We start from the raw sequence: 15,555 nt of genomic DNA, 5'->3' as shown, positions 1-15,555 counted from the left end.
CTCTCTCTCACATACACACACACACACACACACACACATAAAGAACAGGAAGGGGGAAGGAACAGACCGACAAGTTGTCAAAGCTGAAGGCTCAGGTACACACAGGCAAGACAAGAGCACTATGATAAAAAAAAAGAAACTCACAATTTTGCTAAGATAAATGTGCAGTTTTCTCCTGTGAAATATTTCAGTGCATTATCGAACTGCAAACGACATATGAAAACTACAAAACCAAAACATGTCGATGCGAATATGTCCTGGTTAGATAATAGAAAAGGCAGATTTTAGCAAGACAGAAATTCTAAGAGAACACTGGTACGGTGTGTGTTCTATGGTAACATCTACAATTACCAGTAGTTAAGACAAACTCCGATGTATGAAGCCAAACTCTGTTGTAAGAGTGTTCTTGGCCCAATATTATGTTTGTAAACAGTGTCGGACAACAGTTGCATAACGGAATCTGTCCTAGTAAAACACATGTATGTTAAAATGTGTGTGAAATCCTATGGGACTTAATTGCTAAGGTCATAAGCTTACACAGTACTTAACCTAAATTATCCTAAGAACAAACACACATACCCATACGCGAGGGAGGACTCAAACCTCCGCTGGGACCAAATACACATGTATCTGAGCAACGAAAAATTAATATTCATAGCGTATATAATTTAACATCAGAAAGTAGGTTATCATTCATAAAATCGTACCGGTATTATATGAGATGAAAACGTTCAACTTATAATTGGAAATTTGAGCTGAGGACTATGGGACCAAACTGCTGATGCCATCAGTCCCTAGGCTTACGCACTACTTAATCTAACTTAAACTAACTTAAGATAAGAACAACACATACACACACACACGTCCCACACCCATGCTCGACGGAGGACTCGAACCTCCGACGGGGGGAGCCGCGTGAACCGTGACAAGACTTCTTAGACCGCACTGGTATCCCGCGTGGCGTTCAACGTATAGCCAAACGCTGTGAAACGAGGATGGTTCCTGTTGACGGGCGAAAGTGGGTTTCGATTGTGATCTGTGACGGAAACACCTCATCAAAGTAGCTGAATCATATCTTAGTTTAAACACAAAATCTACATGTACTGCTGAAGAAGAGAAAGGCATTATTTCCATTCGATATAAAATACCTCTTTGCTATATATGTGAACACACTGATAATTCTGCCAAGCAATCTGCATTCCACAAACATCATCCAAACCTACTTCTCTGTATCTGGAAACTGTACATTCATTGGATGAGGTGTTTATTGTCAAATAAATGGGGTTGCTGTATACGATTCAGCTGTTTGGCTAGTCACTGAAGTGAGAAAGGGGGATCTTGGAAACAGGCGACAAGATAGCGTCAAACAAAGCGTGCATGTAATATAACGTACAAGAATTAAATTAATGGCTTGGGAAAGGAGAAATAACTGACTGCAGTACTGAATGCATTTCTGGAATCAGATTGTTCAAACAAATAATGTAAAAAATTACAAGTTTCAGCAAAGCAATGAATTCTTTGAGGTGCAGGAGACTGACAGCAAAATGCATGTGTCTGAGTAAATACGACCCTACATCATAACCAGCTTCCAGTTGACGAGAAACTAGCGATCACTGAATCTTTCTAATGCATAGCACGTGAGTGCCAAATAACGTTACAATTCATCACAAGTCCTGCACGCAGAATAATTGCAAAACAACTGTGTAAATGTTTGTTACACACTAAAATGGTCTAAAGGTTACCTATTAACAACCACGGTGGAATAAATGTAGTGGTATCGGAAAAATCTCCAGCATTGCAGCCGACACCGGCGAACTGCCTCGTTTCGAGTCCCAAAAGTCAGAGCGAATTTCAAAACGTCAGAGACACGTGGCACAGTCGACCGAGCGCCCATGAGTGGTTGAAAACTGAGCAGCTCTCCCAAAGTTACAATACGCTGTAGTAAAGCCACAAACAGAGAAATTAAAGACTATGTACGGCTAGTCGGTATTGATTGCAGTATGCCTTTGCTAAATATTGTAAGGAAAGTTTCGCGGTTTAAAGGAAAACCTCACTGAGGATAAAAACAAATGGGCTATTTAAAACAGAACAATCAAATTTTATCATGGTAATGTTATGGTGTGAGCCGTTTAGAAAATGTATCACATGTACATAGAAACTATGTTAGTCCGGATAAAATTCAATGTAGGTGCCTTGGATATTAAAGGCAAAACGCGTCTAGAACGTAAATAAATATTACATTAGCAATTACATCCACAATAGCCTAGGTTACGAGGACGGCCAATGTAAATTAGAATGAAAAATGAGAAAAATATAATTACGCATCAGTCACCAAGTTTCATTTAATCCAGTACGGATATCAGTGCTTAACAATCACTACCTGGTGCAAGACATTTTTCTAAATAGCGGTTTTTAGTGGTAGTACTGATGATTTCGTGCAACAGCATGTTAGGTAGGCAAGACGCTAGGTTACGACTCCACTGTTAACAAATGAGTGATTTAGCCACAGAAGTTTTCAGTGTGAGGTAGTAGATCGTTTAAGGATATAAAAGGCACCTACAGTGGAAGAAGAGTAGAAATTATACCGAACTGTTACGTAGAGATTCACATAATGCTTATCACTGTACACGGGAATTTCAGTGTCACAGTTCGGCATACGCACTGGTTTTCTTCCGTATTTAAACCAACTACTACTTAACCTCAGTAATGCCTTATCCGTCTCTTATTCATTCAGATATTAACTGTATAACTCACAACCTAACGCCTCGGTGATCTCATACGATGCTGCATCAAATCGCCGATGTATTCCGCTAAGAACAGCCATGTAGAAACATGCTTTCCACCCAATGTTTTCAAATGTCCCGCGTTGTTAGTGATTCCCCATATTTCAGGATAAAAAAAAGGTTGTATGCGTATAGTAAGGGACACAAAAATTCCACATTTAATCTTTTTCTGCTAATTTATCCTAATCATGTCAGTCATTTGTCGAAATCACATCTGTACCAATCCTGTACGCTGTTGATCAATGTTTTGAGGTATTCATTTGTCATATAATACGTTTCTCATCATCACGGTACGGTATCTTACTTGTTGGTTGTTTAAGACAATGCATTTAAGAATTTATCACATTTAAAATGCAGCCTAAGTCAATTGTCAGAGCAACTTAAGTAATACAGACCGTATTACTGAACTGTAATTTGAAGAGCAGCTTTATTTGAACCACTTAACACTAACTGCAGTGGTCAAGAAATAGTTATTATTTGTATAAATTAGCCGCCCATTATCAACTGTCGGTACATGGCATTAGCTGTTTGTGATACGAGTATGATTACCATCGATGTAGTAATATAGTTCAACGGTAGTGTGTTTATTTAGAATCCTTGGAAAATTAGTACAGTATGTATATTACTGTAAGTCGATTTTTAATATTTCGCGAAATTATTGCTGAATTAAAAATTTTTCTATGTTTCTATTCTCTACTTATTACGAGATGTTATGTTAAAAGTTTAATACAACAATGCGGGTATTACAGTTAGAAACTGTCTTGATGCAGCACAAATACACGGAATTCATTCATCCAGTATTTGAGAATGAGAGCACTTGTGAACTTCCAACAAATTTTACACAATTTCAAGCCTTGACGAAACTTCTGAAACCCCTCCGCAAATTGATGAAAAGAAATATGTATATCGCTAGCTGAAATTTGAGCATTAAAAGTTAGCGCCGACTCGTTAATCGGGGCTAGTGACGTATGTTAAAAATGACGGTTATCGCTGCAACGACCGTGTTTCTGTTATACAGTTTTTCATCCACGCCAGTTTAACCTGATTGTTACAAGCGCTCAAAATAACAGATTCCTGAACTATACGATTTTCGGTTTTTTGTCACTGTTACTTCTTGTAATGAACGTTGAAATCGAACAAAGTTTGAAAAACCTCGAATCTTTCAGTTTCAAGATACACAGAATCAAAATATTGAATTAGGTAAATAAAAGAAAACTTAGTGTGGTCACCGTTCGCTGTTTTTCTCGAAAAATCATAAGTGACTGACTACTACAAAAATCACCACTATTCTCCTATTGATTCTAGTGTTTGAAACTCTGCTCAACAATCATGTTCTAATCGATGTAATACCACTAATTGGGCATTACGAACAGCCACTGCTGAAGGGCGAACGCTGAGGTTGAGAAGCACTGGTTTTCGTGTTAACATATCTGTCTTGAAGAGCTACAAGCAGATAAAAGCATATTACGTACACACAGGCCGCAGATCCCCTGCTGATTTTATTTTATACCATCAATGAATTGTTAAAGTTTTCAACTTATTATTGCTGCTGTAGTTTCCTTATGTACTTCGTTGCTGCATCACTTCGTAAAAATATTTCCGGACTATCGTTGGCCCCATCCTGCAATACAGTGGGTGTCCGGCAACGACACCGACAAACTACCGTACAGACCCGGTGAGGGACAAGTGTTGAACACTGCAAGTTGTAGCGGGACATCCTCCTCTAGCATTACTTTCCTTCAACAGTAGTTGTCAATACCAGTATAATTTTGCGAGTTTTAGATAGGTCAGTATTTTCTCAGTTGCTTTTCTGAAATCTTTCATATAATTTCCTACACAATATGTTATATTTCGAGCTAAAATTTATGAAAATGAAATACTTTGTAAAGTGTTTTAGTCTAGATGTTGTAATCGGAAAGTACTAGTTCTGAATGTAGCGTTAAAATTATTTTTTCTTGAAACATTTGAAATTACGAATTATTGGCAGACTTAAAATTTCTATTATTAATTACGTAATACTGCACTGGTTACAATAATTAATTCTGGATTCATTTATGCAATAATAATCATAGAAAGTAATAATCTAACAGAAACTAGTAGAAATTCATTTGTTAAGAAAAATTGAAAACCCTTTGGAAAATGGTTATTTCCGCAGAGTGGGAGAGTCTTAAGCACTCATCTGATATGACGGGACGTATTTTTGTATTTTGTGCGAACAATGTACCTTCGGCTTTGTTGATGTGAAAAATCAAAAAACTCTATGGTATACTAAAATGTGAGAAAATATAATAATGTAAATACAAAATTTGTTCAACAAAAATCTTCAAAATTATTTAGATCAATCCAACAGTGAGAACCTACAATGTGACATTTTCAACATCATGAATCAGACGCCTAGACAAGAAGAACTGAAGGCATCTTCGCTCCTTTCAAAATCCTCATAAAAAGCTAATATGGGCAAAAGGTCGAATTTTGAAGAAGGTGGGAGATTACAAAGTACACACGTACCTTAAGCCATGACAGATGAACGTTATTGCCTTAGCACTGCTATAGCAGTTCTTGTGCGACGTGTTTGTTGCTCGCTTCTGTCTGTATTGTTATTAAAATAGCCGTAATTGTTTATCATTCTTTCCTTACTAACGCAATATTTCAGACTAATGAATAACCGGCCTCTGTTATAACAGGTGTTTTCTAGTTTTTGCTAATAAAAACCGAAGTAGCAATTAGCCATAGGAACACTGCTAAAAGCCAGCCGCAGTGGCCGAGAGGATCTAGGCGCTTCAGTCTGGAACCGCGCAACCGCTACGGTTGCAGTTGCGAATCCTGCCTCGGGTATGGATGTGTGTGATATACTTAGGTTAGTTAGGATTTAGTAGTTCTAAGTTCTAGGAGACGGATGACCTCAGATGTTAAGTCCCATAGCGCTCCGAGCCATTTGAACCATTTTGAAAATGTTACAGAACAAGAATTACAACTCTCTTTAAAAAGGTTTTCTTAAAAACGAAAAACTTTAGCAGTTAAAATGGTTCAGATGGCTGTGAGTACTATCTGAGTTAGCATCTGAGGTCATCAGTCCCCTAGAACTTAGAACTACATATACCTAACTAACCTAAGGACATCAGATACATTCATGCCCGAGGCAGGATTCGAACCTGCGACAGTAGCGGTCGCGCGGTTCCACACTGAAGCGAATCTAACGGTCTCGCTGTCGACAATTGAAATATTACGGTACTTGCATGCTCCACTTTACTGTCTACTGTGCCTCACTAATTAACATACGAGATTCAGTTTGTCACCATCAGAGCTTGCAGAATCCATGGTAATTCCCACACAGAAGTTTTAAGTTTCCGTAAAAGTCACAAAGCATGAGCTTACAATTACGCCACTTTTGAGTGTTTACTCTGTAGTATAAGAACTGTCTATTAACGTTCACGCCACGTAAATATGTTTTCTTTTTACTTCTTATTTGTTGAATGATTTTATTATTGTACGATCTACCATCACTGCAAAAGCAAATGTTTAAGCATTTGCGATCTGCAATGTTTATTTTTGAGCACTGAATCCCACAGTGTTCGTGTTGTGCTGAGTCTTGTACGCTTGAAGCTATGGTTTCCGGAGCGTATCAAGAAATTGATCTGTTTTACTGGCACATACCAGCGAGCTCTTGTTGAGTCTATACGAGGGTTGGAACTTTGATGTTGGCAACTCTTTATATGCAGCTCGTGCAAGGTAGATGCGTGTCTCGGAGTATGGCTGCCCTTCAGGGTGGTCACCGGCATTGTGTGTGGCACGTTGCCGGCGATGTGAAGGTCGTGCGGTGCTCTTGACGGTGCCAGTTGTGGTGGCAGTTCGATAGGCGCGGTGTGTTGCCCGGCGAGATTTTAGCGGTCTTGGGGCGAGTGCCGCGAGGTGTTTCCTTCAATAGTGGAGTTGAGCTCACGAGGACTTTACTCGGGGGGGGGGGGGGGGGGGGAGGGGGCTGATGCAGTGGTTGGTGTAGGCGATTGGCAACAACCCCATCATTCGAGCAATTCAGTGGCGGGTTGGGCTGTGTGTGCTTGGGCGTTGTCTTGCAAAATAATGGTCATGTCCTGCGGGGGGGGGGGGGGGGAGGTGGGTGTCATCACTTGTGTCTCTAGGCTGGTCGTAGATTGTGCTTCAAAAATGAACAGCATAGAGACGGGAGTATTGACACTTTCTGCATGACCTGACGCTTACTGCCTGGATACTGCTTACCGGTGTGGGATCCGTACTAGACAGGGTTGATAGAAGAGATACAGAAGATCCAATGGAGAGCAGAGCGCTTCGTTACAGGATCCTTTAGTAATCGCGAAAGCGTTACGGAGATGACAGATGAACTCCAGTGGAAGACTCTGCAAGAGAGACGCTCACTAGCTCGGTACGGGACTCTGTTGAAGTTTCGAGAACATACCTTCACCGAGGAGTCAAGCAGTATATTGCTCCCACCTATGTATATCTCGCGAAGATGCCATGAGGATAAAATCAGAGAGATTAGAGCCCACACAGAGGCATAACGACAACCTTTCTTTCCGCGAACAATACGAGATGGGAATAAAAGGGAGAACCGATAGAGGTACTCAAGGTACCCTCCGCCACACACCGAGACTTGCGGAGTATGGATGTAGATGTAGAACCACTCGGTCACTTCGGCTGGCTTTTAGCAGTGTTGCTATGGCTAATTGCTACTTCGGTTTTTATTAGCAAAAACAGAGGCCAAAAAAAAATCAGTTATTCAGAAGTAAAACACCTCCGTCGGTTTTAACCGTTAGATTTTTCACATCGCTAGCGTGTGCTAGAGATGAGACTGGACTGGGGGCCTCGGCTGCGCGCGGCCGGCCGCTGTCGTTGCAATTAGTCGGCGCCGCCAGACGCCCAGAAGACCGCCAGCGCCTGCCAGTTAATTGCTCGCCGAGGCGTCCGTACAAAGGCCTGGCGGCCCGAAAAATGGCGGCTCTTGAAGACGCCGGCCGGCGCAGCACGCATTATGCTCTGCTTTGCGGCTGGAATTGCAGTAATTACTTTGGCAAGACTCGCTGTTTGTTTCCGTAGAGCGCGCACCGTGGAAAAGCACTCCGCTTCCCGTGGCGCATGACGTAACGCTCCCTCGTGAGCGCCGCGCCGCCCTTTACTGCAGCCCTTTGTCGCAGGTAAAACGACCCCTCTGGCATCGGCAAAGAGGTATTTCCAAAAGTCAGTGTTTTCTGCGTGGCAGAGCAGCTGCCCACACTGTTAAGAGACGGCTGTGAATATACGCTAGCCTGTCATGATACATTCGCACAGCATGGGACGTTGTGAAATACAAGAAGTTATTACACGAATTCGTAACAGTTTAGTTTTATTCGTTTTGACATGTGGGAAAAATATAGTGTGTGAAAATGCTGGAGGACAGAATGTCCCTTGAGAGCGTGGTCACCCGTAATAGTGCACAAATGTGTCGATGCATAGAATCGTTTTTTCGGCAAGTCGTCACAGATTTACTAAAACAAAGCTTTTTAATTAAAAAAAACTTTGGATCTACACACCGCAACTTTCCTGTCACAATCAAAATACGACATCTAGTTTCGGTTGCTATCTGCAACCATTTTCAGCTTATTCACAATGCGAAAAAGCTGTGAATATGCGTTGAAAAACGTCATTAGCTGTAGTTACGCAGTAACAAGCATTCTTAAATAAAAAGGCGATAGCGGTACATAGCTTAAAAACATCGTTGTGAGCAAGATAGGTTGTAGACCGTAATCGCGCACAATGACGGTAACAGAGGAAAATGTCCCATCGCATGAGTAAAAGTTGGATCAATTTGTTGCAATAGTACAGCACCTATTATCGTGAAGCCGTATATGCAACCGTTCTAAAAACTGTCAGCTGTTCTTTACACGTCCTGTGTGGCGTATGAAACAGTCAACTTTATAAAATGTGTAGTGGTTGAAGGATAAAAGGAAATTACTGCACACTCGACAGCCTGGAGAGACACCTCAAAACTAACCTACATATGCGAGAGCTCCTACTACAGAGTGGTCGCAATATTTCTGTATCGTTTGGTACAGTATTTGCAGTTGTGTGGAATATAGAAGGGATGTTGTAAAAATCGTCAACCAGCAGCGTAAAAAGAAGAATGTAGTTCCAAGTCATTCGCTAGGGTCAAAAATAGGCATAGTCCATGACTAATAAGCTGCAAAAATCTGTTTTTTGACGCTTGCTCATAATGCGACTATTACAGTCATCTGAAATATGTTATTAAGTAGGCTGACAAGACAGTAGTTCCGAAATAACATAAAATTCACGTCAATATTATAAATATACGTATAGCAAAATTAAGTTAGACGATGAAGAGTGACAGCTCGTATTATATTGCATAAAATTTATGTACTCCAAGTGATTTTGATTTTTTCAATTAATATACATTTACAGAATGAGATTTTAACTCTGCAGTAGAGTGTGCGCTGATATGAAACTTCCTGGCAGACTAAAACTTGTGTGCCGGACCGAGACTCGAACTCGGGACCTTTGCGTTTCGCGGGCAACTGCTCTACTCCTTTCTTCCAGGAGCGCTAATTCTGCAAGATTCGCCGCAGAGCTTCTGTAAAGTTTGGAAGGTAGGAGACGAGGTACTGGCAGAAGTAAAGATGTAGGGACGGGGCTTGAGTCGTGCATGGGTAGCTCAGATGGTAGAGCAGTTGCGCGACAAAGGCAATGGTCCCGAGTTCGAGTCTCGGCCCCGCACACAGTTTTAATCTGCCATGAAATTTAAACATAGATTTAGTTACTAAACATGGATAAACAACTAAATATAAGTTGTCGTTGTTGTTGTTGTTGTTGTTGTTTGCTTCAGGTCGAAGACTGGCTTGATGCAACTTTGCACACTAATCTACCCTGCACATCTCTCTTCATCGGAAGACACAACTATAACCCACATCCGCTTGAAACTGATTATTGGAGTCAGGCTTGGTCTTCCTCTACCATTTCTGTACCTCTAACCTGCTCTCCATTATGAAACTAACGGCTCTTCAATGCTTCAGGAAGTTTGCTGTCAACCGATCCGTTCTTTTAATAAAGTTGTTCAATAAATTTCTTGGCTTCCAAATTCCGTTACTTACTTCTTCGTTAGTTATGCAATCTATCTATCTAGTCTTCAGCATTCTTCTGCAGCACCACTTTTGAAAAGCATCTGCTGTCTTCCTGTTTGAACTCTTAAGACAGACGTTTCAGTTTCGTACAAGGCTGTGCTTTACGCAAATACATTCGGAAAAAAAATTAACTTTCAAATTTATATTGGATGTTAATTATTTTTTTCTTTTTCAGCAGGGTTTGATCTAGATGATGCTTGTCTGAATTCTATACATTTGCTGCCCCTGACCACTGTCATTTATTTTTCTGCCCACGTAGTTAAACACAACTTCTACCTTTCTCTCAATACTCTTTAATTAAATTCTTCCATATTCCATCGTTTTACTTTTGTTGAGGTTAATATTTTATTATCCCTATACAGGACCATTATCCACATCATTCAATTGCTCCTACAAGCCCTTTGACCTCTGACAAAATTACGGTATCCTAGGCAAAACTCACATTTTTATGGTTTCAAATGGAAAATAAATTTCCTGGCGTTCTATAAATGTTTTACAGAGTAATGAATCCTACATAATATGTACTTTTGTCATGTTCTGTCAAGCTCTGGCAGATAATTCACTTAACTGTGGTTCCGTTAAGTATTATACTACTTTAAACACTGTTCGATGCTTCGTGAAAAATTGATTACACCGGCAAACAAATTTATTGTAATTATGTCTGTGAATAATTCTGACGTAAATCAGGAGATGGCCGTTGTAGCGTATTGTGACCTCGGTAAGTTTATAGCCTAATGATATAAAACTGAAACCGAACTGTACTACGTGATTCAAGTTTCACATTTAGCTAGTTCTACGTCTCTCTCTCTCTCTCTCTCTCTCTCTCTCTCTCTCTCTCTCTCTCTCTCTCTCCCCCTCCCTCCCTCCCTCTCTCTTTCTCTCAGCGTTCATTCCGTCATAAAGATTCAGCAGCTTTCATGATTACCAAATTTATTTGTACACACTATTTAATACATGGGGTACCCATAGCTACAAACGTACATCATTAATATTTAAGAATATTCAAACTGTTCGGTTTTTTTCTGAAGAAAGATGACTTGAATTCATGGTGTTCACAGTGAATGAATATTTTTCAAGCCGCTTCAGCTACTCTGTAGTAACAATGCCGGCTTCCCGCCGTTACAGGTGCATCCTCAGTTGATGTCCAATAGTTCAATAGTAAATCGAAAATATTGATCCATTGTAGGCTGTTGTCAATAGTAAAATTGGCATTAAGCAGCAGTATGTGAATATCAAACTGACGTGATTAGACCATTAAGAAAATGCGGAAACCGCGACTATTTGTTACGCCAGTGCTACGAACTGCTTATTGGTTGTATTGTAGTATAAGCTTATATTGGACAACATTCATCCTGACTTTGTCACTGTGAATCATGCTATTCCCAAGGCTTTTCTTCCCTGTCATTTGAGTATTGCATCACCTGTAACAGCGGGAAACCCAGTGAAGGACTACAAAACAGCTAATTCACTGAGAATCCCATCAATTCCTAAAAAACCTTTTTTTTGTGAAAAACAGTTTGAAGATAGATATTAACAAATTTTATTTTTCTTTTAACGTTGTAGCCTCATACGCTCCGCGCCTTCACAGTCATCTGTTAACCTAAGGAAGAGCAATCCAGTGCGCCATCAGTCTGTGAACCTAGTAAATTTATTATCATACTGTTTTTTACTACTTCTGTGTCCTATTTTCTGAGGCGGAGGCTAAGGACCAGCTCAGTGTTTGCCTAAATAAGTGTGGCAAACCGCCTGAAAATGGCATTCGTGCTGGCTGATGAATCACATCGATGCCACGATTATCTCTGAGTCTGGCACACGTCCCTATCCCGCAGGCCAGCACACAGCGCATTATGCAATAAAAGTCATGCTAATTGTACAGAAAGCTTTTCTAAAAGAATATCTCCAGCCGTTGGCAATAGTATCATTTAACCGTACCTTTACGAACCATATCATGGGATTAAAGAGAGCGCATAGTTTTTTAAAAACATAGTGATGCATTTTTTTTTTTTTCAGCTAAGAGATGGATATTTTAACCGCACAGCAAAATATACGGACTTTTCATGCGCTCATTTACTAAATTTTGGTATGCTGATTGATTTATGAAATATATCCTGCTTCCGCGTTCAGCCACTTAGTGTATATGAAAACTACATGGGCCACAAGCAACAAAACCCCCTCTTACTTAATAGCATTTGTGAACTCATAAAAGAAAAATCATACCGATACAAACCACGTTAATGTTTGCAATGCACCTATATGGAGAAAAAGAAAGGTCACTTGGAAAACTGGTCGAACGTCTCGTGAAGGTCAGATTGTAGTATACTGAAACGTCCCCTTAGAAAAATTATGAATTACTGTGCTGGTAAACCTCTTAAGTTATTTGATTTACAAGCAGCTGAGCAAAACCCAACGTACTCAGACAGTTTTCTCTTTACTTATTCTGAACAACACTAAACTGACACAATATTCTAGCGCGACGCAATCTGACTTTCAATAATCCCTGCAAAAGAATTGCCCTGACTAACAATAACCTACACCTTTCATGAATCACTTACCTCACAAAAATCTTCTTTACTCGAAGTACTGCAATACATCAAGTCCCAATACTGCCAGCAGAATAAAAGATTGTAACTACTGAAGACACTAACTACTGATGGGCATAGTTAGGAAATGGAAAAATTTTAAGAGGGAAGAAAGTGTTTTCCTTAACAATGTACAGAAGCCATAACATACATATCAGTTCATGACATCCAGTCTTACAAATTTCCTTTTTCTGACGGACACACGGCCAGATCGTCCGCTCTCAGAACTGTCATCTCTCTCCCCACATCCACCAATGCTGGCCGCTCACCTCCAATTGCACAACGCTACTTGCTCTTCACATCCAACAGCCCAACAGTACACAAGCAAATAATCCAACAATGAGTCCAACCAGCCACAGACTGCACACAGCACAGTCAGTGATTTTCATACAGAGCGCTACGTGGCGTTACCAACATAAAAACCTGAACAGCCTACTTACAATACTTTTAGAATTTTATTTCAATTTCCGACTTAGGTGCGCATGTCAAAAGTAAAGGCATAGTTTTCTTTATTTACGATGAAAAACAGATTTGAATGTCTGGGATGAAGGTCGGTTTGAACGCAAGTATCATTTACTGGGGACTTTCGTTTTTGAAGTGACACGTATTCGCATTCGAGTTCACTCCGTAACAGTGGGACAGATAGTTATATACAAGGAATCAGGGTAAATTCAGAGTCCATTTTCTCAACCGTCGGCGCAGTTCACTGGTTTTGTGTTGTCATAGGTAGCGTCCTGAAGGTGCGAAATTACTTGTGAAGTTGCGAGGTGTACTCACCTCGTAAAAGCTAAGTTACTTATTTCTCGAGTAGATGTATTCATTGGAGGTGGATCCATATCTAGAGGGGATTTCAGTGTGCACCACCACTGAAAACATACACAAAACAATAACAATAATACCGATATTTGCTTTTATAGTGTGATAAATAGAATCTTATGATCACCTCTTGCACATGTCGTTATCTGTAGGGTGTGCTCGAAATTACAGCAATACACAGAACTGAAAAAGATGTCACAAACGTTCCCATTGTTAGTAAACTTAACATTGCAATTTTTTTCTCATAGACAAAAGTAATTTGTGAATTCCCTCTGTCTCGGAAGAGCCTCACTTCTTATTATGTCGATTCGGGGAAAAGTTCTGCCGCAATGGCATTGAAAACAACAGTGTGTTTCTGCGAAATCGTCAACGCAGGTAGGGTGTCGACGTCCTCTGGCCACCTCCATTTCCGCCGCAGAAATAGACGTAACAACCACCCGCCATGTACTGTAAATGGCTTCCTCCCCAGTTCCTTCACCTGCCTTATTTAATCAACGACCAACTTGTCCATGTCGTTGTTTCTTACTTTCAAGCTATCCTTTCTTTTCTTGCAAACAAGGTTTACTCATTCTAATACATATTCTCCTTTCGCCATGTTAACTATTCCTAGATTCTCTAGCAAATATATCACAAACTTTACTGTCTTCTGGTAGGGACACTCCCCACTCATCTCATATTAAAACCTCAAGACAAGTAATAGTATTTTTACTGGGTCTGCTCTTGACTCATGATTTTGATAACCAGACTGTCACTAATCTCATTTATATTACCCATGAACACCTTCGCACCAGATTTGATTGAGGTTATTCTGTCAAAGGCAAGCTGTCGTTTCCACTCAACAGTGGTCTCTATTTATTTATTTATTTTGCCAGAAACGGTACGTCGTCGAAAGTTCTTAGTATAGCGGGCGATCAAAAAGTCAGTATAAATTTGAAAAGTGAATAAATCACGTAATAATGTAGATACAGAGGCACAAATTGACACACATGCTTGGAATGACATACGGTTTTATTAGAACCAAAAAAATACAGAAGTTCAAAAAATGTCCGACAGATGGCGCTTCATCTGATCAGAATAGCAATAATTAGCATAACCAAGTAAGACAAAGCAAAGATGATGTTCTTTACAGGAAATGCTCAATATGTCCACCATCATTCCCCAACAATAACCGTAGTCGAGCAATAATGTTGTGAACAGCACGGTAAAGCATGTGCGGAGTTATGGTGTGGCATCAGCGTCCAATGTTGTCTTTCAGCATCCCTAGACATGATGGTCGATCACGATACACTTGCGACTTCAGGTAACCCCAAAGCCAATAATCGCACGGTCTGAGGTCTGGGGGCCTGGGAGGCCAAGCATGACGAAACTGGCGGTTGTTCACACGATCATCAGTAAACGACACGCGCAAGAGACCTTTCACGCATCTAGCAATATGGGGTGGAGTGCCATCCTGCATAAACATCTTAGTTCCAGCATGCGTTTATCAGCCAGGCTGGGGACGATGCGATTCTGTAACATATCGGTATCAGTTTTGCTGTCCAGCGCCATCTGTCGGAAATTTTGTGGGCTTTTTTTCGGTTCTAATAAAACCTCATGTCATTCCAAGCATGTGTGTTAATTTTTACCTCTCTATCTACATTATTCCGTGATTTATTAAGTTTTCAAATTTATACTGACTTTTTGATCACCCGGTACTTCTACGCCATACGAACATTTTTGACGATCTTATTCAGAAAGAAGACACAAAGAAAGACTTTTCTTATTCATGCTTAACTAATTTTTTTAGTTTATTTATTTATTTTTTGTTCCAAAGACACAGATGATGCTGACAGGTGTCCGTTCAGTACAGTTTACAATAAATTGGAAGGTTTGTGTAAGTTGTGACTGTATCTCTCTGTAAGACTGACAACAGAACTCACCCGCCTTGTATTTTACACAGGCCATTCATAGAATGGAAATTACTGTTTTAGTCCGTGCTGGCTGCCTATAATTTTTGGTTTGTGCTAGAAATAAATGAGCGTTTGCGTGATGTATGATACGCCAATTGTTGGCAACGCTGAGGAGGGATGACGTTTATGAAAGCTTAAGCATTGCACTCCTTTCATTTGAATGATTTTGTACGACCTACCGCTGTTCCACTCAGACCAGTCGATTTCTTTTTTTCGTATAGCTTGTATTTGGCCGATGACAGCACTCTCATTTCACAATTACTGAGATGACGTCGCCATGCCA

This window comes from Schistocerca gregaria, chromosome 5 (assembly GCF_023897955.1).
Source record: "Schistocerca gregaria isolate iqSchGreg1 chromosome 5, iqSchGreg1.2, whole genome shotgun sequence".
Classification (NCBI taxonomy): domain Eukaryota; kingdom Metazoa; phylum Arthropoda; class Insecta; order Orthoptera; family Acrididae; genus Schistocerca; species Schistocerca gregaria.
Note: the sequence above shows the minus strand (reverse complement) of the source record.